Here is a 24,271-nt window from a genome sequence, read left to right on the forward strand (position 1 = left end):
GCATAAAATATTGTATTAAGGAAAACATGCTCAGATTGGTCAGATCTCAGTTAAGGACTGTGGATTTCTAGTATAATACACTAAAAGGAAGAATCTGGAACCAGAGGACCTTGTCTGATCTCAGCTCTGCCACTCACTAAGCCAGAGTCCTCACTTGTGAATGGAATAACTGTCTGCTCTTCCTTTGTTATCAGAAAAGTTTTCAAAATAAGAGTTTTGCTTTTGTTTTCATGTAGTCATAAATCCTTATTAATACAGAATCTATAAAATCTCTTTAATTCAGATTTTACCTGAGCCTGAACTAAAGAGCTCTAAAATATTCTGAAGGTACAGTATAAAAAATGAATGACAAATGTAACTAATTATGGAGAAAACTTTCTAAGAGGTTTTTTTTTAAGATTTTATTTATTTATTCATGGGAACACACACAGAGAGAGAAGGGCAGAGACACAGGCAGAGGGAGAAGCAGGCTCCATGCAGGGAGCCCGGTGCAGAACTCGATCCCGGGTCTCCAGGATCACACACTGGGCTGAAGGCAGGTGTTAAACCACTGGGCCACCCAAGGATCCCGAGGACACTATGCTAACTGAAATAAACCAGTCATAAAAAATACTGTAGGATTACACTCATAGGAGTTATTTAGAGTAGTCAAAATTATGGAGATAGAAAGTAGAATTGTGGTTGCCAGGGGTAGAGGAGAGGAAGGAACAGTGAGTTACTGTTTATTTTTTTTTAATTTTTTTTTAATTTTTATTTATTCATGATAGTCACACACACACACACACACACAGAGAGAGAGGCAGAGACACAGGCAGAGAGAGAAGCAGGCTCCATGCACCGGGAGCCCGACGTGGGACTCGATCCTGGGTCTCCCGGATCGCGCCCTGGGCCAAAGTCAGGCGCTAAACCGCTGCACCACCCAGGGATCCCCTGAGTTACTGTTTAACGGCATAGAGTTTCAGTTTTGCAAAATGAGGAGTTATGGAGATGGATGGTAGTGATAGGTTGCACAACAGTATAAAAGTACTTAATACCCCTGAAAACACTTAAAAATGGTTAAGATGATAAACTTTATGCGTATTTTACTACAATAAAAAAATTGGAAAAAATTGGGCTGGCTCGGTTGATGGAGTATGTGACTCTTGATCTCAGAGTCATGAGTCCAAATTCCACACTGAGTATAGAGCCTACTTAAAAATAAAGAAAAATAAAATGGGTGAATACTGCCTTAAAAAAAAAAGAAAAAGAAAAGATCTACAACAAATTCATAGAGATAGAAAGTGAATTAGAGATTACTAGGCACTAGGATGAGGGGAGAATGGGAAGTTATTGTTTAATGGGTATAGAATTTAGGGTAATGATAAAGCTGTGGAAACACATAGTGGTGATGGTTGCACAACACTGTAACTGTACTTAATGCCATTAAACTGTAGACTTAAAAATGGTTAAAATAGGGATCCCTGGATGGTGCAGCGGTTTAGCGCCTGTCTTTGGCCCAGGGCGCGATCCTGGAGACCCAGGATCGAGTCCCACGTCAGGCTCCCAGTGCATGGAGCCTGCTTCTCCCTCTGCCTGTGTCTCTGCGCCTCTCTCTCTCTCTCTCTGTGACTATCATAAATAAATAAAAATTTAAAAAAAAAGGTTAAAATAGTAACTTCTGTTATATGTATTTTATCATAATGAAAGTTTTTTTTTTTTTTAAACTGTCTTCTGTATTAGAAAACCAGACATCGGGATCCCTGGGCGCAGCGGTTTGGCGCCTGCCTTTGGCCCAGGGCGCGATCCTGGAGACCCGGGATCGAATCCCACATCGGGCTCCTGGTGCATGGAGCCTGCTTCTCCCTCTGCCTGTGTCTCTGCCTCTCTCTCTTTCTCTCTCTGTGACTATCATAAATAAAAATTTTAAAAAAATTAAAAAAAAAAAGAAAACCAGACATCCACTAAGAACATGCTGAGTAACTATTATATATATCTACACAATAAGACTAACTTATTGAATAAACAAATGGTTAAGTAGATGTATCAGAAGTAATGCTTACAGAAAAGGCGGGCAAAAGTGCAGAGATATTAACATGAAAATGGTAACAGGACAGGCCTCTGGCTGGCTCAGTTGGCAGAGTGTGGGACCCTTGATCTCAGGGTTGTGGGTTAGAGCCCCATGCTGGGTGTAGAGATTACTAATCTTTTGAAAAAATGCTAACAGGAAAAAGCAAGCTATAGAACTATGTGCAGTGAGGGCAGCCCGGGTGGCTCAGCGGTTTGGCGCTGCCTTCAGCCCAGGGCATGACCCTGGAGAACGGGGATCGAGTGCCACGTCGGACTCCCTGCATGGAGCCTGCTTCTCCCTCTGCCTGTGTCTGCCTCTCTTTCTGTGTCTCTCGTGAATAAATAAATAAAACCTTAAAAAACAAAAAGAACTATGTGCAGTGAATGGTTCTAACCATGAAAAACATATACAGTAGGGGAGGAACAAGAAGGAAAATAAAGCAACTGTAATAAAGGCTCTCTTCAATTTATTTTTTTTAATTTTTATTTATTTATTCATGACAGACACAGAGAGAGAAAGAAGCAGAGACACAGGGCAGCTTGGGTGGCTCAGCGGTTTAGCGCCACCTTCAACCCAGGATGTGACCCTGGAGACCTGGCATCAAGTCCCACATCGCGTTCCCTGCATGGAAACTGCTTCTCCCTCTGCCTGTGTCTCTGCCTTTTTTTTTTTTTTTTAAGATTTTATTTATTTATTCATAAGAGACACAGAGAGAGAGAGAGAGAGAGAGAGAGAGGCAGAGACGCAGGCAGAAGGAGAAGCAGGCTCCACGCCGGGAGCCCGACACGGGACTCGATCCCGGGACTCCAGGATCGTGCCCTGGGCCGAAGGCAGGCGCCAAACCACCGTAAAGGCTCTCTTCAGACAGAGATGACATGGGTGGGAAGGGAGGGAAGGTTTTCTGTATTTCCCAAAATGAACATATATTACTTTCACAATTAAAATTGCTGTTTTGTGCCCCTCACCCAAAATAGTTTCAACCTAGAACTTCCTAATTGTTTCTAAAAACAAGTCCCGAAGTTATTTGTCCTTTTTAAGGCATTGTGATACCAATTAATAAGGGAAATAGGGCTTATTAAAAACCAAAAACTAATTTTGGAGAATTTATTTAGGTTGAAAGAAACCTCTGTATTTCATTTAGTCCTAATTCCTTGTTAAGAGCTCTCACTTCTTGGGGCAACCCCGGGGAGCTCAGCGGTTTAGCGCCGCCTTCAGCCCAGGGTATGATCCTGGAGACCTGGTCCCAGGTCAGGCTCTCTGTATGGAGCCTGCTTCTCCCTCTGCCTGTCTCTGCCTCTCTCTCTCTCTCTCTCTCTCTCTCTCTCTCATGAATAAACAAAATCTTAAAAAAAAAAAAGAGCTCTCACTTCTTTGCAACATAGTTCCAACCCTAGGTTGATGAGTGAACAAAGAAAAATTTAATGATGGTTAGCAGAACTGCCCCCCCCTTACACCTGCAAAGATACCGCTCTACAACCTCCTGATACAACACTGCATAATTTACGATACAAAAACACTAAAAGATCAGTTCAAAGAATGAAGTGTTAAATAGGATTTATTATCAATAGATTATCAATGTATTGATACCAAGCTGATTACCAAGTCTAATCTAATATTGCACATATTTCCTTTGACTGAGCTGGTCATGTCCTTTAATTTCTGTTTTAGCATCTGCCTAACTACACTTCTCTTCACATTTCCAGTTATTTTTAAGAGTATGCTCAGTATCTCCAGATAACCTGTCTGGTATCTGATCCAGCCACTTGCTTTCCCCTAAGATCTTGTTTTCTACTTAACTTCACCAACCCACCTCTGTGGCCATGCTCTAAAACTTGTCAGTAACTATTAAAACATGTATTTCCATAGTTTCATCATCTGACCACACTTCCTAAATTCTAGCAAATTTCCTCTTAGTACTATTCAGTTTGGTAAGACTTCAAATACCTGGGATGGCTAGCTCACTTTATCCCATTTCTACTGTATGTAAAGACTCTTCAAGTCCTTACTTCTTTTTTATCTTATTTAGATCTCATGGTACATCCTTTTATCCATATGCATACCTCCATAATTTCCTTCCCCTCTGTTAGCTTGCATCAGAAAACTTACTTTAAAAAATGTAAACCAGGGCAGCCCCGGTGGCACAGCGGTTTGGTGCCGCCTGCAGCCCAGGGTGTGATTCTGGAGACCCAGGATGGAGTCCCACATCGGGGTCCCTGCATGGTGCCTGCTTCTCCCTCTGCCTGTGTCTCTGCCTCTCTCTCTCTAGCTGTGTCTCTATGAATAAATAAATAAAATCTTAAAAAAAAAATAAAAAAATAACGAAATAAAAAATGTAAACCAGTAAAATAATACCTTCCTATTTACTGATATATTAAAAGAACTGAGTATGCCTAGACAGGGAAGAAGGAGGAGATTTTGTGCAAATCACTTTACCTTGAATTTATGACCTCAAAAGACCCTTCGCAATTTCCAGCAATCTTTCCATATTTTCCAAGTCAATCCAATTTATTAATTCTTGAGGGCTTTCATAACTTTTTAGTCCTTCAGTTACAAACAGCCCCTACTTTCTCTTCACTTTCACTAATGACCTTAGTATTTCCCTGGGGGAAAAAAAAAAAGAGAGAGAGAACTGCCTTATCTTCCTAATTCCAAACTGGACAACTTGGCTCTATCTGTCCTTTTTTCTCTCTTTATTGCCATCTATGAACTCTCTCTGCTCTTTAAGGCTAAACTCCCCGTTCATACCATAGATTACATTTCCTCTCACCTGTCTGAAGTATTTGTTCCCCCAAAAATATACCTTTTCCCCTGCATCTTTAAAGTTTGGCACTTGGCTAAATCCTTATTTCTAAATCAGTAACAAAAATCTGTGCTATTTATACTGTAATGTCTCCCATCTTAATTTCTATATACTTTATCAAAATACTTGTTAAATGATTAAATGATTAAATTAATGGCTCTCAGGAATATGCCTCTATTTGGTTCCTAATTATGAGGATTATCATATCTCACTCCTCAACCCCCAGTCCTTCTAATCTTTGGAAAAGGAAATATATATTTTCTAATATTTCAGGACCCTAATGATAGGAATGTTCTTAATATGGTATTAAGTCTGAAGTTAAAGGGGAATAGTGTGCATTAGTCTTCTTGAATGATTCCTCTTAGTTGAATGTAAAGATTTTGTACTTTGGATGACATTTTAAAATTATGGGCGTGAATTCTACCAACAAATAAAATGCTTGAGGAAAATGCAGACAATTTTTAATTGGCACAGTAATAACAGAAAATAAAAATGCAAGCTGAAACTACAAAAAATGGTAATGATCAATGGGAAAAATTGGAACTGTTATGAATTTTTATATATATATATTTTTTAATTTTTATTTATTTATGACAGTCACACAGATAGAGAGAGAGAGGCAGAGACACAGGCAGAGGGAGAAGCAGGCTCCATGCACCGGGAGCCCGATGTGGGACTCGATCCCGGGTCTCCAGGATCGCGCCCTGGGCCAAAGGCAGGCGCTAAACCGCTGCGCCACCCAGGGATCCCCGGAACTGTTATGAATTTTAAAAAATTTATCACATTAGGGCAGCCCCAGTGGCGCAGCGGTTTAGCGCCGCCTGCAGCCCGGGGTGTGATTCTGGAGACCCGGGATGGAGTCCCTTATCGGGTTCCCTGCATGGAGCCTGCCTCTCCCTCTGCCTGTGTCTCTGCCTCTCTCTCTCTCTCTCTGTGTGTCTCTATGAATAAATAAATAAAATCTTTAAAAAAATTATCACTTTAAAAACACTCTTATTGGTATACGTGTATAGTCCATTAAAAAAGTAAAATTAATACTTGTTTAGTTTACTGTAACTTAAAACATTAAAAGCATTGAAAAATTAAAGGACCTGCTTTCTTTGTAAAAAAAAAAAAAATTTTTTTTAGGGATTCCTGGATGGCTCAGCAGTTGAGCGTCTGCCATCAGCTGAGGGTGTGATCCTGGGATCAGGGATGAAGTCCCACATCAGGCTCCTTGCAGAAACAGCCTGTTTCTCCCTCGGCCTGTGTCTCCGTCTCTCTCTCTCTCATGAATAAATAAATAAGATCTTTAAAAAAAAAAACACTTTTTTTAAAGAGAGGGAGGGTAAGAAACAATCTTTTTTTTTAAGGTTTTATTATTTATTTGAGAGCGAGAACACGAGAGAGAGCAGAGCACAAGCAAGGAGGAGGGAGAGGCAGAGGGAGAGGAAGAAGCAGACTCCTCGCTGAATAGGGAGCCTGATGCGGCTGGATCCCAGAACCCCGAGATTATGACCTGAGCTGAAGGCAGATATTTAACCCACTGAGTCACCTGAGCACCCCAAGGGAGAGAGACTCTTAAGCAGGCTCCATACCCACTGCAGAGCCCGATGTAGGACTTGATCTCACAACCTGAGATTATGACCTGAGCTGAAATCAAGAGTTGGATGCTTAACCAACTGAGCCATCCAGGCTCGCCTGTTTTAATTTTTAAATACATGCTCAAGATGGTCTAGTTATAGCCAAATGCTTTGGGGTCAAAAGAGGCATGGTTGCACTGGTAGCTCTGCCACCCCAAGCAGCTGGCTCAATATCACAAGTCCGGAGTGTTCCAAACCCCAACGGACTCCTCTACTTCTCGCCTGTGACCAGACAACCACCAGAATAGCTCTCAGATGGGACTCCTAGTGGTCTTACCACATTTCAAATAATACTGTAGTACTCTTTACATGACTATGGCCACCCCAGCTCTGCATGATCAGCAGTGGTCGGGGTTGGAAGAAGCTCTGAATGATCAGCAGTTTCAAAGGGACAATTACTCTGCACTTCAGCATGTTCAAATCCAACTCCATTCAGACCAGGGAGTTACTAGCATTGCCTCCGATTTTGCAGTTCAGCTCACTCTGAGTTACTTCAAGGGGTTACAGGGAATCTGCAAACTCTTTGAATATTTACATACAAAATTGTGCATGATAATGAAGAACTCAGTTACAAAAAGGACAAAAGATTTGAATAGACATTTCTCCAAAGACACACAGATGGCCAATATGCACATGAAAAGATGTTCAACATCATTAGTCATTAGCGAAACGAAAATAAAACTACAATTAGATGCCACTTCGCAACCACTAGGGTCGATATAATAATAATTACAACAAAAGGGACAATAAGTGTTGAAGAGGATGTGGAGAAAATGGAATCCTCACATATTCCTAATAGGAACGTAAAATGGTGCAGCTGCTGTAGAAAACAGTTCAGCAGTTCCTCAAAAAGTTAAACATTGAGTTGTCATATGATCCAACAACTCCACTCCTAAGCAGACACATCTAGAAAGAAAATATTTTCAAACAAAAATGTGTACATGAATGTTCACAGCAGCATTAATCACAACATACAAAGGGCAGAAACAACCTAAATGTCAATCAACTGATGAATGGATAAACAAAATGTGGTATAATAGTATAGTGAAATATTATTCACCCAAAAATGTAATGAAGTACTGATAGAGGCCACAACATGGACGAACCTTGTGAAAACATATGCTTAATGAAAGAAGCCAAACACAAAAGGCCACATACTGTATGAATCTATTTTGGTGGTCGCCAGTTGATGGTTAGAGGGGAGAATAAGGAGTGACTGCTAACATATATTAGGTTTTCTTTTGGGGGACACAAAAATGTCCTGGGATTAAAATCATGGTGATATGGTTACACAATCTGTGAACATACTAAAAACTACTGAACTGTACTCTTTTAAATGGTGAATTTTACGATACGTGAATTCTGTTTAAAAGAAAACTGGGAGATGTTCTACAAAATAACTGGTCACTCCTCTTCAAAAGTTTATAGTCATGAAAGACAAAAAAGACTGAGGAACTGTCTCAGGTCATTAGACACTCAGTAGACTTGACAACTAAATGCAATGTAGGAAACAGGATTGGATCCTGGAATAGAAAAAGGACATTAGTAGGACAAATGATTAAATTTGAATAGTCTATAGTTTACTTAGTAATACTGCATTAATGTTAAATTTCTTATTTAGATACTTTTAACATGGTTATGTAAAAAGGTTAACATTATTCCCTAACGTTAGGTGAAAGCTGGGTGAAAAGTATACAGGACGTCTGTATATTATTTTTGCAAGTCTAAAGTTATTTGAAAGTAAAATAAATTATACAAAAGTTAAAAAGTTAGCAAATGTTAAAAAAGTTAAAAGGGTAAAAAAGTTAAAAAATGTACATGAAAAATGTTAAAAAATTGTACATGATGCAAGTCAGTGGCTGGTAAGTTTTTTCTGTAAAATATCATATAATAAATACTTTAGACTTTGTGAACCATATGGTTTTTGGGGCAAGTACTCAACTCTTCTGCCAAAGGTGATATGTAAATTAGTGGGTGTGGCTGTGTTCCAATAAAATTTTATTTATAGTTTTTAATTTTCCTGTAATTTTCAGATATCACAAAATATTCTTTTTTTGGATTTATTCCCCACCATTTAAAAATGTAAAGTCCATCCCTAGCTCACATGCCATGCAAAAACAGGCACCAGAGCCAGATTTGGCCCACATGCCATAAACTGCAGACTCTCTAGGTCAGAATTTGGCAATGTAAGGGGCACCTTGCTGGCTCAGTCAGAAGAGCATGTGACTTTTGATCTCGGGGTCATGAGTTCAAGCCCCACACTGGGTGTAGAGATTATTTAGGCAAGTTAATTAAAAAAAAAGAAGAAGAAGAATATGCCAATGTGTGCTTCAGTTAAAAAAAAAAAAGTGCTTCATATCAATTAAGTTTGGCAACACTAGGGCAGCCTGGGTGGTTCAGCGGTTTAGCAGTTTAGCGCTGCCTTCAGCCCAGGGTGAGATCCTGGGGTCACAGGATGGATCCTGGGGTCGTGGGATGGATCCTGGGGTCGCGGGATGGAGTCCTGCGTCGGGCTGCCTACATGGAGCCTGCTTCTCCCTCTGCCTGTGTCTCTCATGAATCAATAAATAAAATCTTAAAAAAAAAAAAAAGTTTGGCAACCCTAGATTAAACAAGGCTAGATATGTTTATTATAGAACATCTCAGTATATTTAATGTGGTACTATACACTGAAAAGTTCCAGAAAGGATAATGATATACAGCATTTTCTAAACTTATTTTTACTATGGAACACTTTTTTCTTCAGATTAGTGGCTTGAAGAATACACTTTGGAAATACCGATTCAGGTACTTTTATAAAGGAAAATTTTAGATTAAGAAGTATTAGAGACATCACTAAATTACAATAATTTTACCTAGCACCGGGACAATATTGAATAAGCATTTCACAACTTTTTTTTTTTTTTTTAATCTTAGGAAACACAAACAAAGCAGGAAGGTAAACACAGGCAGGAAGTCTTGGCTCAAACCCAATCTATTTTTTGGGAGAGGGTAGGATGTGAGCAGAATTGATTCATAATATGGAATCCTTGCTCCATTAGACAATGTAAGCATTCTTACAAGGTCTTGAAAAAGTGATCTGGTTTTAGGAACTTCGACGTTTGGTTAGAAAACTAAAGTTAAGCTAGGGGCACCTGGGTGGCTAATTCAGTAAGCATCCAACTCTTGATTTTGGCTCAGGTCAGGATCTCATGGTCCTAGGATGAGCCCTGGGGCTCAGCGGGAGGTCTGCTTGTCCCTCTGCCCCTCCCCTCACTCATACTTGCTCACAAGCGCTCTCTCTCAAATAAAATCTTAAAAAAAAAAAAAAAAGAGGAAAGAAAGAAAAGAAAACTAATGATATGCTAGAAGCATTACCTGTAGGAGGATGAACTAGCAAGTCAAGTCCCTAAGAGGACTGGTTTTAAATGCTGGATGAAAAGTTAACTGACAGATTGCAAAAATTCCCTCATTAGCCACAAGAGCTATACAACACATTGCTGGGGAGAGGATTAAAGAGGGATTTGCGTCCCAGGGAGGAAAGGCTGGCCTGAACAACCCTGAGGGGCCCTTCTGACCGAGGCTCCTCAATTCTGTGATCCAAAGAGTTCACTGGCTTCTCCTGATCAAACACAAAGTCTTCAGCAGCATTTCCAAGTTATTCTAAGAACATAAGCCATGACCCAATGGGGTGGGGTACCTCCTTAGTTATTTAACAAACATTTAAGAAGCCCTTATCATATGGGCCATTCCAAAGTCCTTGAAAAGGATGGTGCACAGGACAACCAGGAACAGATTACATTAATTCATACCCACGGGCCTTACTTCTAGAAAACGTAGGCTTGGTGGAAGTGTCAAGAAAAGAGGGCAGAAAAAAGAAGTCAATCAGCACCATAAAGATTGAAAATAGTTACTCAGAATCAGACACTTCAAGTTGGAAAGGACTTCCATTTAATACCTATATACCTCCTTCAATAGGGAATTCATTACCTTTCGAGGGAATCCATTCCATTGCTGGTCACATTCTAAGTCCATATAATCCACCCATTTGGGTCCTAGTTCTGGCACTTTCAACCCCAGAGATAAAAGTGGAAGCACTCTTCACCATAACATTTTTTTTCCCCGTTTTTAAAGACAGTTTCCTTCCACTGTTCTCTTTTTTAGGCTACACATCCCAATACTTTCAAAGATCCGGAACCGGCTCCAGGTGCCTCAAAGAAAAGAACGGGTATCTAGTACTCACAGCAGGAAAGCACTTAAAATCAGTGGACTTCCAGCATCAGGATGTACAGCAGGTTTACGTCCAAAACGTTCCCAGGTTCCAACCCAGCTTCTAAGTCAGAGGTCTGTCTCATTTGAGTCCCACATTGTAAAGCATGACTCCCGGGACATTTCAAAACAGACAGTGTAAGGGCCGTATTTTGAAGAACACTGTCTCATTTTTACAAATGAGGAAACTCAGGCTCAACAGGTGATGGATTGGGCCCATAACGCACAATCGGCTGAAAGCGAAGGTCTAGCTCGGTTCACCCCGATTCCCAGGCTCGGCCTCTCCACTGGAGGTAAAATCATTTAAAGCGCATCCACTTGAGAGAGGCAGTCTGGAGACGGGGACAGAAGGAGGGTTAAGAGTGAGCCCCTGCCCAGAAAGGGGAGCTCGTGGGAAGCCTTCTCCCTTCTCGGGTCCTCAGTTTCCCCAAACTGTAATCACAGGACAGAAGGCCGCCAGGCGAGCCGGACCTCCCTCCTGCGGCGGAGGGTCTCGGGCGGAGCCGGGGTTGGGCTCTGCGCCGCCGGGCCAGTGTCTCAGCCCGCGGGCCGGGTTAAGGCAGACCCCCTGCTCACGTCCCTCACCCTCGACAGCGCCTAAGCGACCACCTCAGCCCAACGCTCACCTGCCTCCGTTCAGCTAACGCCGCTAAAGCTACCCAGCTTGTCCGTCCGTCCGGCGCCAGCCACTGCGTCCCTTCAGGCTGCCGGGTAAGACCTGCGATCCCTCCTACGCACACTCGGGTCACCTGACGCAGAACTGCCCCCCCTCCGAGGACTTCCGGCCGCAACCGGAAAGGGCTGGTCCGCTGCGCGGTTCTCCCGCCCAGACCAGGGGCTCTAAGGTTCCGCCTGAGCACAGGAAGCGGAGAAACGGGCTTTTTGGTAGCTTTTCAAAGAGCCTGGGTCCTGGCAAGGAAAGTACCAGGTAGGCTTGGAACATCTTGTTGCATCAGGACGTAGGATGCTGAGAATCAGAACGATGAGAACATGTTAAAGGACGCAGGAGCTAACCGGAAGGAAATACCACTGGCCCAATCGAGGCAGTTTGAGCACCAAAATACATGATGATGGTGACAGAATATAACTAATGGAATAAAATGGTAGCCCACGACTCTCTGCTGATATAAATAAGTAAATAAAGAGGGGGAAGGGAAGACCTCTCCTTTTAGTAGAATGCCAACTAACAAGACTGATGGAGTTAGATCAATAATGAATGGTAAAACTAGAGGAACACGGTAAATACACAGTTACAGGTTCTCCCATAAATTACTTATCGATTACCAAAGGGAAATGGTAATTTTAAAGAGGTATGACCTCGAAGAACAAGTGAATCACAGTGATTAAGCTAACATTGCCAATTATAGCTCAAGTAAAGATCATGTTCCTTCCAATAATTTGCACTGAGAAGGACACACATCTCTTCTACGATATTTCTGTCAAAAATGTATGACCCAAATCTCAGGAGGAAGCATGAAATAAACCCAAATCGAGGGCACTCGAAAGAGAAAGGCTGAGGAACTATCCTGGTTTAAAAGAGTTTAAAGAGGCATGACCACAAAATGTGTGTGATTCTAAACCGGATTCTGAGGGCGATGGGAAGCAGAATAAGTGTAACGCACAATATTGGGAGAAGTGACAAATTTGAATATAGATTGCGGACCAGCTATTAATCCTTATTGTAGCAACATTAAATTTTCTAAATTTGATCACTATATTGTGTTTAAGAGAATGTCTTTGTTCTTAGAAAATATTCCCTGGAGTATTGAGGGGTGAAAGGGCACAATGACTCTACCTCATTTCAAATTACTCAGAAAAAAGTGGATGTGTGTGTGTATGGGCGGGTGAATGATTAAGTAAATGAGGCAAAATATAAACAAGTGGTGAATCAAGGTAAAAGGCACATGGGAGTTCCTTATATCGTTGTTGCGACTTTTATTTAAATTATTAAAATTTATCTGCAAAATGGGGGGAGTTCCTGGGTCTTAGCCAATTTACTTATCTATCAAACATTTGTTTATGTGCTAAGCACTGGTGATACAGTAAGAGACAAGACAAAATCTTTGCTTTCATGTCTAGTGGGAAAAGTATTGAACATGTGATCACAAAACTAACAGGCTACTTATCCTGAAGATAATAATAGCTAACATTTGCTGAGCTTAACTAAACACACTCCACACAAGAGTTCATTTGGCCCTCACAGCAGTCCTTTGAATGGTTTTGGTGTTTATCTCCATTTTACAAATGGATAAAGGAAAACTTTTTAAAGTTTACACAATTTTGGGATGCCTGGGTCGTTTAGCAGTTGAGCACCTGCCTTTGGCTCCATGATCCTGGAGTTCAAGGATTGAGTCTCACATCAGGCTCCTGTGAGGAGTCTGCTTCTCCCTCTGCTTCTCGCTGTGTCTCTTGTGAATAAATAAATAAAATCTTTTAAAAAGTTTACACAATTTTATCACTTAATTAAAAATGTCCAACTCACATGCTGATAGCTGGTAGAGATGCAATTTGCACCTAGGCAGTTGTTCTCTGGAGTTTTTGAAAAACATTTATTAACTGCCTACAATTATCCCAGAGGCTGTAGTAGAGATTGAGTCTGAGTAGGTGTGAAGGTAGTAGATGAAATAAACTCATGGATGAAATTCATCATCTGCTGGTCTTCTTTTCAGGTTTCTGTGGACAGGGAGTAACACAGGACGTGTTTATAGCCACACAAACCTGGATCTGAGTTCAGGCTCTGAGAAAAATAAAAGCAGCTTTTGATATCCCAGAGCTAGCCTGGCACTCACAGGTAGTCCTTGGTGTTCTCCTGTTGAATATATGCTCTCCCCCAAATTATTTAACATAAGCCCCAAATCTAAATGTCCTTTCTAACCCTCTGTTATTGAGATACTCCATCATTCCTCATGGTTTGCATCCTTCACTTTCTGATAACCAGTAATAAGCCCAACCCATCCAACCACAGGTGTATTCCTGGTGGTCTTCGACTGAAGGGCATTGAAAGTCCCCATGCTTACTAGCTATGTGAATTTAGATGAGCAGTTTCACTTACAGAAATCCCCATTTCCTCATTTGTTTATTGGGGAAATTTATTTCTTTGGAAGGTTGTTGTAAGGATATAGAACAGGCTTAGCACTGAATGAGCTCTCAGTATACCTTAAAAAAATTCCTGCTTGAGCTTTCTCCTTTGAAAAAGTCACAGAGTACCATCATTATGAAAAGACAAGGGAGTACCACCTTCAGTTAAGACAAAGTTGCCAAATATATTATCCTTTGCTGTTTTTGTTGGGTTCAACAGGCAGACTAAAGGCAAGAGTTCAACTTTTCCTTTGTCAAAAATGAGGTCATTCTCATGGTCTCTTCTGGAAAACAAAAACCACATTCCTGAAACTTCAATGTTAGGGAACCAACACTGTTTATTTCTTCCTGTTCTTGTTATTAAAGACATTCCCAAGAAATAACAGAATTGGAACTAGCAAACTTGGAAGCACTTCAGCTTCAAAAATATATCAAGTAATATCTTCTCTATTTTAGCACACTAAGTAAGGCACTTATGGACCACAAAAGCACTCTGTTGGTGATGTTTGCATCTATCCTGTCAGGACCCAGCATGGATTTAATATTATTTAATGCTGGGATCCCTGGGTGGCGCAGCAGTTTGGCGCCTGCCTTTGGCCCAGGGCGTGATCCTGGAGACCAGGGATTGAATCCCATATCGGGCTCCCGGTGCATGGAGCCTGCTTCTTCCTCTGCCTGTGTCTCTGCCTCTCTCTCTCTTTCTGTGACTATCATAAAATAAAAAAAATAAAAAAATTTAAAAAAAAGATTATTTAATGCTTACAACAAATTATGATGAGTAAAAAATATTCCTGTGGGAATATTCTGTGGGACAGAATAGAATAAATAGAAATGTTCTGATTTCTTCCTGTGCCTGTTCTGAGCATCCCAAGGGTTCTCATTTTAACAGCTCAAATCTTCCTTTTGCCCCCTTCCTTCCTCTCCCCTTAATCTTCTGATACTAATACTAATACTGGCAGCTAATATTTATTGAATGTTTATTAATGTGCTACATACTATGCTAAGGGTTTTATACAATTTAATCCTCACCCCTGAATCGTGAATCAACTATTATTACACGTGAGGAGCAAGAGGCCCAGAGAATTTAAGCAACATACCCAATGCCTCACAGCTGAGGCTGAAGATTGGAATCTGCCTACAAAGCCTGCTCCTGTTGGAATGCTGCATCACCACCCTGGGCCAGAGAGTAGACTCTATGAAGATAAGTGGAGACTAGGAGCACAAGACAAGTAGGAGGCCACTGCAGAGACTCGAGGGAGCAGGAATATCAGTCAAGGAGTTTGAAGGGCCAAGAAGGTTGAATAGTGGGAAAAGGCAAGTAATTGGGTAGGAGAAAACTATGATTAAGGACTTGAGACCTCAGGTATGTATCTGCCAGGTGAGGAGAGGCAAGAAACCTGGTAGACCTTCTGGCTTACTGGATCTGTTGAGGTTCACAGGTCCTTTCCCTTCTCTAAGACTTAGTTTTCTCTTCTGTTCAATGCAGGGAAGAAAGATTCCAAGATCCTAGGAACCAGCCCAGCTCTGGTAGATGCCATCACTTTTTCCTCCAATCTCTTCACCTGACATGGGGGAGAATATATCCTGGGCCTGGCCCATCCCCACCCTCATCCTAGGATGAGGTCAGCCTCCCCTCATGGGTACAGGAAGCTCAGAGAGGAAGACCATGTGTATAGACAGAAGGGAGAAAAAGTTAGAGAAAGCATCCCCTAATCCTTCTCAATTCCAACCCTTCCATAGAGGAGGTTGGTGGGTTAGGAACATGGCCTCATCAGTCACCCAACCCAGGGCAAATGTGCAAATATTTGCTGCATGCCTCAGGCCATTAAGCCTTGTGCCCCAGGGCAGCTCAGGGTCTGGTTCTTCTGCCTCCTGTTGGAACCTGGCCTAGGACTCTGCCCATATGGTGACCTGCTGGCTGAGGGCAGAGTGAACAAAGGCTGCTTCCTAGGTTCGGGTCTGGATAGTATTATTTGTTTAGGAACATGGCCACAAGGTGGTATCATGGCCATATTCTGGAATCTTCTGGGATCTGGGTCAGGAAAACCTTATTCCTGGGTGATAGGCTCTTCCCAGAGGATTCTGGGATGTTCCCAACATGTGAGGCGTGGACAAAAGGCTAGAAAACCAAGGAAGGGAGAAACTGGTGAAGGAGAGGAAAAATCTGGAAGGCACTAAGAAATCATGAGGTCCAGTTCCTAGGCAGTGTAGGGAGGGAGGCAGGGCACTCATTGGGCCTCCCATCTCTGCCCTGAGCCCCTAGAAGCCCATACAAAAAAGGTCAAAGTCTTAAGTGTTCAGCTCCACAGATTTTTACATTTGTACACACTCATGTAATACCCACACAGACCTGTGCTGTGCAGTATAATGGCTTTTAGCCTCATGGGTGCTTGAAATGTGGAATCCAAAGTGAGACACACATTTTGAGTATAAAATACACACCAGATTTTTAAAGACAGAATGAGGAAAAGAAGGTAAAATAGATCATTGATAATTTAAAAATATTGATTACATGTTGAAATAATAGTTTATGCATGGATTACATAAAATGTATTATTAAAATTAATTTCCCTTGTATTTCTACTTTTTAAACTGTGGGTAGAAAATTGCAAATTACAGGACACCTGGGTGGCTCAGTGGTTGAGTGTCTGCCTTCAGCTCAGGGTGTGATCCCTGGGTCCTGGTATTGAGTTCTGCTGGGGCTCCCTGTATGGAGCCTACTTCTCCCTCTGCCAGTGTCTTTGCCTCTCTCATATAGATAAATAAAATCTTTTAAAAAAGAAAATTGCAAATTACATTTGTGGCTCACACTAGAGTTCTACTGTCAAGCACTGGTATAGACAGAGTCTGATTTATTCATATGTGAGAAAGGAACTCAAAGAGGTGGAGCTGATGTTCACACTGCCAACTGCTCTGCCACACTGTGGCCAAGTGGGATGGGAAATCAGGTTAGTTTGAACTCTGAGCCCATGGATGGACTGAACAGACTGGATGGACTGCTATTTGACCTCTTCCACGGTCATATCTTCTTTGAGACCTAAATCTTCTGTGGGGATCTAAAGTACACTTGTCCATTCTGTGTTGGGAGCATCAAGGAATAGGGCTTCCTGGAGGGGATGATTAAACTGACACTTGAAGGATGAATAGGAACAAGCCAGATAAAAGAGAATATTTTAGGCAAAGGGAATGGCATGTACAAAGGCCTTAGGAGGGACTAGTGGTTGAGGAAATTAAACCAGCTCTATGTCACTAGAGCAGAGAAGCGGGGAGGGATCTAGTAGGCTCAGATCCTGCATGGTATGACAGTCCTCAACCTGAAGAACAGGGTGGGTCAGGGGACAGACCTGACTAGGGCTGTGTTAGAAAGATTAGACCTGCTGTGATTTGGAGAATCGTTATTCTTTTTTTTTTTAAGATTTTATTTATTTATTTATTTATGAGAGACACAGAGAGAAAGAGAGAGACAGATACACAGGCAGAGGGAGAAGCAGGCTCCATGCAGGGAGCCCGACATGGGACTCGATTCTGGGTCTCCAGGATCATGCCCTGAAGGTGGCGCTAAATCGCTGAGCCACCCGGGCTGCCCGAGAATCGTTATTCTAAGAGAGAAAACTGAGAGCCTGTGAGGCAAAGGGCTTGTTAGTGTTCTACAGCGAGTCAGAGGGTAGAGTCCAGACAGGAAGGACCAGGAAGCGCAAAAGGGACCAGAAACTTTCTAAGACAACCTTCTTTGTTCGGTTTCCCTAAGAGGTGCTGGCTTTAGGTGCCCACTAGATGGCAGCAGAGGCTGGAGTAAACACTGTGGACCTTGAAAGGGCCCCCAGTGCTGTTTCTACCAGGCCTTCCTGCTTCCACCTCCCTAGTCTGGGCTTGAAGGGGCTCCTCCCTGAGGCCCCTTGTCCAGACCCAAGAGTAGCAGGAAGACCGCTGGGTGCCAAGAGGTTCAAAGTCTGGTTCTAGCTCTAACTGCCATCTGCTGTTGACTTTGGTCAAATTCACAGATAAAAAACTGTGCTTGAGAACTTGAGTCCTTGGCTGTAGAAATGGGAAATTTATTATTTAGTTTATTGGGCCTGAGTTCTGCAGTCAGATCTCCCTCTGGCCTCCTGATCTTTCTTTTATGCTCCCCACCTACCCTCTCAATCCTGCTGAGTGAATTAGACTCCCAGGGCCTCTCAAGGGCCTGTCTAACCCCAAGAGGGAAGGAGGGATGGTGAGCTAAGGTCTCTCAGAGCCAACAACAAACAGGTTTCAACCTCAGCCTGTGTAGAATGAAAAGATGGATAAGCAGCAGAGCTTTGGACCAGTCCTATCTCCTCCCTGTGCCTCCACTGTGAAGTGGGGTGAAGAGTTACTGCTTGCCTATTCTCATTTCACTGCTGGGTGGGGTCATCAGATGTATCAAATAAAAACACAGGATACCCAGTTAAATTAGAATTTCAGATAATCAAAAATAATTGCGGGATCCCTGGGTGGCACAGCGGTTTGGCGCCTGCCTTTGGCCCAGAGCGCGATTCTGGAGACCCAGGATCGAATCCCACGTCGGGCTCCCGGTGCATGGAGCCTGCTTCTCCCTCTGCCTGTGTCTCTGCCTCTCTCTCTCTCTCTCTCTCTCTCTCTCTCTCTGACTATCATAAAATAAAAAAAAATAATTGCAATGTCCAGAGCATACACTTACACTAAAAATTATTCACTGATTTCTGAAATTCAAATATAACTGGGCTTCTCTCTTTTTATCTGACAACCCTACCACTTGGGCTTGGTCAGAATATAAATGTCAAGTGCCATCTGAATAGGAGGGTTGTGATTCTTGCCCTCAATGTCATTCTGTCCTATAACCCCAAGGCCCTCTGTGGCTGCCACGTTGAGCTAGACACAGCTCTCAGGGTCTGTTCTGCCCCCTAGTTCCTGTCCCAACAGTTCTGGGGGTGGGATCTTATGCCCAGTTCATGTGGGCTACTCATGACCTAATGTCAGTGAGCTTGTTTTCCATTCTCTGATCCTTACCATAATCCCTGGGAAGTTAAAAAAAAAAAAAAGGCAAAGCAAACCAAAACCAAAACACCAAAAAACAAAAAAAAAGAAAAGGTAGGCATGAGCTTACCAATCAATAGATTACATCATAGGGATTCAGCCAAGATAAGGGATTTAAGGGATTTGCCCCAAGCTGCCCAGTGAGAAGTGGAGCTAAAGGTTGAATTCAGGGTGTGGATAAGGATCTATTGAACCTCTTAAGACCCTACTAGCAGGCTGGAGTCAGTTGGGAGAATGGAAGGAGCCCATATTCTGCAGCGTGGGGGACTGGACGTTAAATTAGTTACACTGTGATCCTGCCTGCCTCCTGCCTTCAAATCCCCTCCTACTTATCAAAGGCCACTGAAGTACCCTATATGCACTCACATTAATCCTCAGGGTATAGGTACTATTCTTATCTCCATTTTACCAATGAGGTACAAAGAGGCAAAAGGATTTGCCTTGGGTACCCTGGGTGGCTCAGCGGTTTAGTGCCACCTTTGGCCCAGGATCTGATCCTGGAGACCCAGGATCGAGTCCCATGTCAGGCTCCCTGCATGGAGCCTGCTTCTCTGTCTGCCTGTGTCTCTGTCTCTCTCTGTGTGTCTCTCATGCATAAATAAAATCTTAAAAAAAAAAGAAAGGATTTGCCTAAGATCGCACAGAAAGTAAGGGAGAGGCCAGGACTCAAATCTGGGTCTGTCCTGGGTTTATTCTATTCCATTACACAGCTTTCCCCATCCCAGGTACTAGATACACACTCTAGATAGATAAATCAATCTACAAACAATGACAGTTTTGTTTCTTTCATTTCAGACATGACAATTATTATTATTATTATTATTAAGACAGAGAGAGAGAGCATGAGCAGGGGGAAAAGGCAAAGGGAGAGGGAAAATCAGATTCCTTGCTGAGCAAAGGGCCCAAAGCAGGCCTTGATTCCAGGACTCTGAGATCATGACCTGAGCCAAAGGCAGATGTTTAATTGCCTAAGCCACCCAGGTGCCCCTGTATTTCTTTTTCTTATGTTATTGCACTGGCTGGGACTTCCAGTAGCATTAATAGTAGGTACGCATGACATATACCTGAATCTTTCTGTGTTACTTATGTATTGCTGTGTAATAAATACCTCAAAACCTAATCTCAAAAACAACAAACATTTATCATGTCACACAATTTCTGAAAGTTAGGAATTAAAGAGTAGCTTAGTTGAGTGATTCTGGCTCAAGGTCTCACAAGGTTACAGTAAAGTTATCTGCCAGATTTCTTCAAAGAAAATATGCAAATGGCCAGTAAGCATGAAAAGACAATCAACATCATTATATGTCAGAAAAATGCAAACAAAACCCATAATGAGATGCCACTTTAAACCTACTAATGATGACTATAAGATAGACAATAATAAATGTTGGCAAGGATGTGGAGAAATCAGAATTCTAAAAATACTGCTGGTGAATATGTAAAATGATGTAGCCACTTTGGAAACAGTTTGGCAGTTCTTCAAGTGGTTAAAGATAGAATTATCACATAATCCACCAATTCTACTCCTAGGTATGTGCCTAAGAGAAATTAAAACATATGTTCACATGAAAAGTTTTACATTAATGTTGGTGGGAGGATTATTCATAGTAACCAAAAAGTGGAAACAATCCAAGAGTCCATCAGCTAATGAATAAATTAATAAAGTGAAGTGTATCTATACAATGGAATATTATCCAGTCATAAAAAGGAATGAAGTATTAATATATGCTACAACACAAATGAACCTTAAAAACATTATGCTGGATCCCTGGGTGGCGCAGCGGTTTGGCGCCTGCCTTTGGCCCAGGGCGCGATCCTGGAGACCCGGGATCGAATCCCACGTCGGGCTGTCAGTGCATGGAGCCTGCTTCTCCCTCTGCCTGTGTCTCTGCCTCTCTCAATCTCTCTCTCTGTGACTATCATAAATAAATAAAAATTTAAAAAAATTATGCTAAGTGGAAGAAGCTAGTCACAAAGGCCGTATATTGTATTATTCCATGTATATGAGATGTACAGTATAGGCAGCTCTATAGAGACATGAAGTAGATTAGTTGCTACTCAGGGGGAGTGAGGAAGGCAGAATGACTGTTATTTGTTGCAGGGTTTGTTTTTGGAATGATGAAAATGTTCTGGAATTAGGTAGTGGTGATGGTTGCACAAATTTGAACATACTTAAAACTATTAAGTTGTATACCTTAAATGGGTGAATTGTATGGTATGCGAATGATATCTCAATAATGCTATTATCAAAGGTGGAGGGTGGGAGAGGTCAGGTGATGCTGCACTCATTCATCTGAAGTAGGGGGAAGGGCAGAGGGAGAGGGAGAAGCAGACTTCCCACTAAGCAGGGAGCCCAACATGGGGCTCAGTCCCAGGACCTGAGATTGTGACCTGAGCCAAAGGCAGATGTTTAATCAACTGAGCCACACGGGTGCCCCTGAGATGTCTAGTTTTATTTTATCTTTTTTAAGATTTTATTTATTTATTCATAGAGATGCAAGGAGAGAAAGAGAGGCAGAGACACAGGCAGAGGGAGAAGCAGGCTCCATGCAGAGAGCCTGACATGGGACTCAATCCAGGGTCTCCAGGATCACGCCCTGGGCTGCAGGCAGCGCTAAACCGCTGCACCACCAGGGCTGCCCAGATGTCTAGTTTTAAACACAGTTGTGTCTCATTACTCATTCCCTCAAACCCGGGGCTGGGCTCAGTTTATGCCTGGTATGCTTGGGGCTGAACTCCTACCTGGAAATCTTATGAGGGATAGTCCTATACCCAGATTCCTACTCCTTAGTCCTGGAGTACTCCCAGAAGAGTACTGCCTTCTGGGCTTCCCAGAAGAAGACTGTCTTCTGGGCTTCCTCCCAGATGTCAGACTTCATCTGCCCATTGAGTTTCTTCTGATCTGCCCCAGCCGAATGGGATAAATTCCCAGATGCGGCAGCATCAGCTGCAGTCCTTCAGCATCTGCAGCAGCATTGGAGTGGATGCCACTGTCCTCCTGGGCAGCCCCCAACCAATGGCACAGTCAGGGCACTAGGGCCTGCCTATTTCTGCCCAGTTGGAGCTCTTGTGTGGGCAATCTTTGTACCAGAGCTCCCTGTTGGCTGGCTGAGATCTGCTCAGAACGGTACCACAGTATGATGCTCTTACCCAGCTCTCCTTCCCTTCTACTCTCTCCCGTAGATGTCACACTTGCAACAGTCTGAAGGCTTTCTCTGCCCAATCCTGGTTCCTCCCCACCCCCTTTATCGATCACAGGCATTTCCTCCGATATATCTCTTGCACTTTCTAACTCCATCTTGATGGTGGCTTCCTAGAGGACCCAACTGACACTTAGGCCCTGGCTCCCCTGGGCTGCCAGACCCTGTCCCCACAGGGAATGTATTCCTCTCCATCTCCCAACTTGAGCATGCTCTGTCCCTCCTCCCCTCCTCTCTCTGTTCAGGGCCTCCCCCCTGTACCTGGCAGTAGTAGACACTCATGACTATTTGTTTTTGAATGAATGCAGAATGCTCTGGAGCTAGGTACTACCTGCATCACTCTCCTGGCACAGAGAGCTGAGAGCGACCTCCAGGTGGGGTAGAGAAGGCAAGCTCCCAGGACTCTAGGCAGTGGGGAGGAAGACTCCAAGATGGGGAGGTGGTAGGGGAGCCAAGAGCCACCCAAGGTCACAGGAGGTCCTCCCCACAGACCAAGAAATATCTGACCTATCTTCTCCCCTCATCTACTGTGTGACTCCTGTCAAGTTATTCCTCTTCTGGAGCCTTACTCCATCCATCTCAACAATGGGATGAGAAGCCCTGCCCTGCCTGTCTCCATAGGGAGGGGCAGGGGTTGTGAGCACCAAATGAGGTCATGCTTTGGAAAGGGCAGGATACACTGGGTCCTGGGCCTGGGGTCAGGGTGTGGAGGGAGAGAACAGGCAGAGAAGGAAGGAAGAGAGAAGAATGAAGAGAGAGAAACAGACACATAGGCACACCAAAGGAGGAAACCATGAGACATAATGAGGGAATGAGTGAGAAAGAGAAGAGAAAGGGAGGAGAGGAATGAGAAGACATTAAGAAACAAAGAGAGGAAAACAGAGAGGAAAAAATTAAAAGAGAAACAGGATAAAGAGGGAGACAGGGATACTCAGAGCCAGAAAGGCACAAAGAAATGAGATAGAGAGGGAAGAAGGGGAGAAGGGACAGAGAAGAGTGGTACAGAGAGGGGAGAGAAAGAGAAAAAAGAGAAGGAAAGAAAGAAAGAAGAAAGAAAGAAAGAAAGAAAGAAAGAAAGAACAAAAGAAAGAAAGAAAGAAAAAGAAAAAGGAGAAAGAAAATGAGATGAAGAGTTAGTCAGGAGAAGATGGAGAGGGAGGGATAGAAATGAGGAGAATTAGCCAGAGAGGGAAAGAGACCAAGAGATGGAAGGATGAGAGAGAAGCCAAAGGAGCCAGAGCAATGGGGACTCATGGACAGAGAGAGGGATAAGTGATCAGATCCCGGGGACCCCTGCCTCTCATCCTCCTGGAACCTACTGTGTACCCTTCCTCACCTCAGAGAGGTGGAGATCCAGAGCAAAGCCTCAACTCCCCTTTTGTCTGCAAGGCTGGGCCTGTCCTGTCCTGCTGGTTTGGCTTCTGCAATCTCTGTGCCAAAGCCTCTGAGGGGCACTCCAGTGGGAGGCAGGGCTCCAAAGTCTATCCTGTAAGTTGACTGACGAGGCCACGGGGTGGAATCTGAAGAGAAAACCCAGTGACACCTCCCCTTGAGGCCTAGGCAAGCCCTAACCTGCCTTCCTTTAGGGCCCAGACAGGAAGAGACCTCAAAGGTCACCTTCACTGTTTTCTTCACTGCACAAAGGAGGATACTGAGGCCCAGAGAGGGGCAGGGACAAGTCTGAAGTCATACAACCAGGTCACAGCTTAGCTGGGACTAGCTCTCATGGATGCTGCGGCCTGAAGATTTGGGGACTTGGTTTCTCCTGGCTAAATTGCTTCCTACCCAGGGATGTCCTGAGGCTTTAGTGACAGTGTCTTGGATGCCAGTTACTGCACAGAGAGTCTTACCCAACATCCCATGAACTGACTACTGTGATTATGCCCATCATACAGATAAGGAAACTAAGGCTCAGAGAAGTTAAGACTTCCAAAGCCTGAGGTCACACAGTGCCGGGACCCAAGTTAGGTCTGTTTGACCTTGAAAGTTGGGTTCCTGGGACCTCCTACCCTTCCTGGACGATAGGCTCTGTACTATGGTAAAGGGGGCAGTGGTGGGTGGCCATTTCTACAGCTGGGAAAAATTATCAAATCATGATTTCCAAACAATAGAGTTCTTCCCAGAGGGACCTACCTTTGTTCAGTGGTGTCCCTACCTTTGGGAACCCTAGGTCTCCCTACCTTTCCTGCCACCACTCTCTCTCTCTGTCTCACACCCCCTCCCTCAGCTTCTGGAGGAAGGA

The 24,271-nt window shown here is 43.2% G+C and overlaps 1 protein-coding gene across 3 annotated transcripts in view; it reads right to left on the reverse strand.

Annotated features, from left to right (window-relative positions):
- Positions 1-11,479, reverse strand: part of RNF185 (ring finger protein 185) — a 36,227-nt gene extending 24,748 nt beyond the window's left edge. For 2 of the 3 annotated variants that reach the window (XM_055323062.1, XM_055323060.1), the window contains exon 1: positions 11,344-11,478. The gene's annotated coding sequence lies outside the window, so the exon portion shown is untranslated. Of the gene's footprint in view, positions 1-11,343 lie in introns of all 3 variants that reach the window. The other variant, XM_055323059.1, reaches the window with a different exon arrangement.
- Between the last annotated feature and the right edge of the window lie 12,792 nt (positions 11,480-24,271).

The sequence above is a fragment of the Nyctereutes procyonoides genome, unplaced genomic scaffold, assembly GCF_905146905.1.
Source record: "Nyctereutes procyonoides isolate TBG_1078 unplaced genomic scaffold, NYPRO_anot_genome, whole genome shotgun sequence".
In the NCBI taxonomy this organism is placed as follows: domain Eukaryota; kingdom Metazoa; phylum Chordata; class Mammalia; order Carnivora; family Canidae; genus Nyctereutes; species Nyctereutes procyonoides.